The sequence below is a fragment of the Melospiza melodia genome, chromosome 21 (assembly GCF_035770615.1).
Source record: "Melospiza melodia melodia isolate bMelMel2 chromosome 21, bMelMel2.pri, whole genome shotgun sequence".
NCBI classification, from domain to species: Eukaryota; Metazoa; Chordata; class Aves; order Passeriformes; family Passerellidae; genus Melospiza; species Melospiza melodia.
The window spans coordinates 12,889,252-12,893,399 of NC_086214.1; the positions used below are offsets into that span (position 1 = coordinate 12,889,252).

The 4,148-nt window shown below is 45.2% G+C and overlaps 1 long non-coding RNA gene across 1 annotated transcript; it reads left to right on the forward strand.

Moving 5' to 3' along the window:
• Positions 1 to 282: 282 nt before the first annotated feature.
• On the forward strand, positions 283 to 3,096 carry LOC134427849 (uncharacterized). The gene is made up of 3 exons (XR_010030245.1): positions 283 to 305; positions 1,662 to 1,748; positions 2,925 to 3,096. It is a non-coding gene; the product is annotated as an uncharacterized LOC134427849 (long non-coding RNA).
• Positions 3,097 to 4,148: the final 1,052 nt, after the last annotated feature.

Below are 4,148 nucleotides of genomic sequence, written 5' to 3' on the forward strand. Positions count from 1 at the left end.
CTGGCCACATGCTCCTCTTTGTTCTTTTCCCAGTCTTTATTACCTGCATCCTGACCCTGCCTGGGTGCTGCTCAAGCCCCAGCCCTGCTGATGAGGAATATTGTAATATTTACAGGAAGCATTTAGCTGCTGGGGTTCAGGGCTCTAGCTGGGGACCAGAGTGAGCAAACCTGAAAAAGCTGCTCTCAGGTGGGAACTGAGGCTTCTGTGTCTAATGTACTTCCTTGTATTTTCTCTTGCAGGCTGAATTTTTTGGCGAGCTAAGCTAAACTCTGCCGCATCATGAAACCGTGTGAAAGCTGCCAGTAAGGAGATTGAGTAAGAAATAGTGTTAGATAATGGCTGTAAATGCATTATGATCACTCTTTTCATTAGAAACTTCTTTGTTTTCTCCCTGGTGTATACCACAAACAGCTTGCACATGATTTATCTGTGTGTGCTTGGGAAGAGAGGCAAAGGGAAATAAAGTCTTTGCCATGAGATGTTTTAAAAGGCAGTTGGGACACTTAGAGACGTGATGCTTATTAAAATAAATGGAAGCTGAGTGTCTAAATCCCCTGGTCACCCTTGGAAGCCTTGTCCTTCATATTTATCTTGCAGTGGTTTCCAAAAGGGAGATTGATTGCACATCCCATTTCCAGGGTGTGTCAGTGCAACTGGACAGTAAAGCTGGGATCACACGGGGGCCAGGCCCAGCTCAATGAAGCTTTGAAATGGGGCACAGCACTTTCTGTATAAACTCTCTGTATAAAAAAAGTCCAGGTTCCACATAAGTTAAGGGAATGTGCCTTCCCTCTCCCATTTCCAGAGATTTCTGCCCTGTGCAGCTCTCAGGGCTGGACAGACTCACCCTGCTGTGTCCAGTTCTGCAGAGCTGACTTGCTGATCTTTCAGTACATTCATAACTTCCCACCCTACTGTAAGTCTTCTGAAAAATATGTCTTAATTTTTAAAAGAAAAAACTCTTGGCATTGTCCACTTTGGAAATGCTGGCCCATTAAGTCTAAACAGGGCATGTTAAATATCAATTGATTATAAAACCCATATTAATTGATGTTCAGCAGCCCTGCTAATGGAGAGGAGCTCATTACATAGCAGTTAACCCTCAATGCATATATATTAAATAATCAATTAGTATTTATTTAACATACAATAACCTCCCTATTAGTGCTAAATTAAAAGCCTCTTTATGGAGGCCTTGCAGAAAGCCCTGCACTGCGCTAACCTGGAGCCAGGAATTTGCATTAAGAGCTTCAATCTTTGTTACCTCTGGTGCCCCCAGGATGATTTTTAGGTGTTAAGTGAAGGAGCAAAGGGGCTGTGTTTGTGTTTGCCAAAAAGTTAGAGTTGCTGCCCATGTGGTCACAAGAAGATGCAGAGACCTGGTAGGTGATGGGTGAGAGGAAAACAGAGGGATTTGTACTCCAGCAAAAGAAGTAGAGGAAAAGTGTTTTCAAATGGAAAAAGAAAGGAGAATGAGCAGAGAGACAGGCAGACAGCAGGACAAGATAAAAGCAAAGAAGTGGCACGGCTGGGTAATAGAAACAGGGCAAACTGGGGAACTGGGAAAAGGAGTAGTTGAACTAAATTGCCCAAAATGAGTCTCTCCTGTGCCACGTCCTGAGCTGCCATTTATATCTGTGTGCTGTATGGAATATTAGCAGGTGGATTCACTCCCGTCTCTGTCTGGCCTGAGTGTGACAAGGAGGGGAATAGAAGGGAGCTCTGCTGTTTTCCTTGGAGCCTGGGTGAGTTTTATATTGGGGTCTAATAGGCCCAGACCCTATTTGGAGCTGAATTACATCACATGCCTATGCAATAATCTCTTTTCTGGTGGGGGGAAGCTGGGAAATCAAGCAGCTTCTCCAAAAGTCAATTCTGGTACTCAAAATGGAGCCAGCTCAAGAAATTGTCATTGATCCACTTCTGAACTTGGAGCAAATTTCCATAAAAATAATCAGATCCTCTCAGCTGCAGAAGTTTTAATGCCATGTGTTTCACTGGGTGGGATGGGCAGGCTGGGAGAACAGGAGCTGAGCAGTGATTTGGGTTCATTTTCCTCCTCTTCCCTGAACCACTTCTGAACAGGGAGCTACAGGGTGAGGGGGATGGGAGACAAGGCCGGTCTCCTTGCAACTTCTTGGTAAAAGGGAGTAAAAACCAGCAAATTGTTTGGTCTGATCCTTAGTGGATGAAAACTGGAGCAGTCCGTAGTAGGGCTTTAAAAAGCTTGATTAATTTAGGCTCCTGGGAATGTGGCTGGCTGAAAACCCCTTGGAAACTCGGAGAAGCTCTGACAGGGGGGCAGCCAGGTCCAGGCTGGAGCAGGTAATGACAGCTCCATCTCAGAGGTGTGAAGAAGAGCAGGGACCCTGTGGAGCAGCCCTGGTGGCATGGGGGGTTTCAGACATGTGTGAAGGGGGTGGGTGACCCCTTCCCTCACTGCCCCTCTCCAGAGGGAGAATCCTGTGGCAAGGGAGACAAGGAGATCTTGGGCTGACAGAGGTGGGCCAGAACAGGTAAATAACCATGGATTTGAAACATCAGCAGGCAGAGTTTAATGAAGGGATAAGCAAAATAAAACTGGTGGTGAGTGCCAATGCTGTCTGAAAGGTAATAACGAAGCTGATGGAAAAATTGCTTTAACCATATTGGATCTCGGGGAAGACCCAAATGTAATTTTACTGAGGAAATGCAATCATATTTCAGGCTTTTTAGGCATAAGGCACATACACATTAATGCCTGCTCTTCCTGAAGCTCAGGAGGACTTTGCTGTTGGCTGCTCACTGTGGTAGAGAGACCTTGGAGGTGTTTCCCTCCAAGGACAGCGCCAGCTGTTTGAGCAAGTGATGGTCACCTGTACTCACAGGTATATGATGTATTTGTAGCACTCACAATAAATTACTTCTTTCTCTCCTTACAGCTTCTGGAAGCATTCCCAGTGGCTGGCCTATTCATCAGGGCTGTTACACTGCTGCTGCTGCTGCAAAGAGGGAAGTACCTTTTTCTCTTCCTCTTCATTAGCATGTGCCATGGTGTGAGGCACTGTGCTGGGGAGGGAACCCCGCTGCGAGCAGCACTGGGTAAACACAGCCGAGGTGACAGTGACAGTCCTCATCACCAAGTGTTAGCAATTCAAACAGCCACGTCAGTCAAGGACTTGGAGAGGAGGGAAAGCAGAAGGGAGAATGTGACAGTTTGCAAACACTCCGCTGCGTGATTTTGTCGTAGGTGTGTTCATCCTGGAAGTGCCTTGGAGGAAATGCAAATGAATTCTGTGCTGGACAAGTCTGTGTGCAAGTGAGGACTGATGGGGCTTTGTTGGATGTGGTGAGATTTCTTCCTCTTGTAGAATGAGATAATCAAAGGGCTTTTGGAAAATTTCAGGAAATCACCCTATGCCAGGTTTTGCCTACAGGACATGGCAGTCTTTACTAATCCATTAAAAGTAAGCAGGAGAAAGTAGTAAAACAAAAGCAGTGAAGCAAAACCAAACTCTAAAACTCCATCAAGCAAAACCTGATTGTTTTCCATAGTAAAATTTTGGGGTGTTTGAAATGTACTGACGTTTCCAAAAATCACCAATTTAATCCCTCCACACTGCACTGGAAATACCAAACCTAAGAAATTTAGGAAATTAGGCTGAAGGTTTTCTATTACCCTGAAATTTTGCCTTTGAGAATTGATAACACAGATGGAATTTCCTTGGGAAAGAATTGAGTAAAGGATGCTGAGGAATTATTTTAGTTAAACTGACTGCAATGCTAAAAATGAATCCTGGAGTGGGACAGTAAAGGAACTCATACTAGAATATTAATTCTGCTTCCAATCATCCAAGGAATTCAGTCACTGAAGTCAGGAGTGAATTCAGTCTGTCTGCTTTCCGGAGGCTTTAGGGAGGCCTTGCCAATACTATTCTTTCCTGCTGGATTTGTCTGCAACTCTTCAAAGTTATTAGTGGAAATAATTTCCTCTCTGAAGAAGCAGCCGCCTCTGTCCTGCTGGTGTGTCTCTGCTGTGGATTACTCCCTCTCACATCACATCTCCCCTCAGTCCTGCGAGGCAGCTGTGCCTGCAGGGTGTTGTTCAGCCCTTTACCCAATTATCCAGGCCCAGAACACCCATCCCAAGCTAATCAGGAAGGACA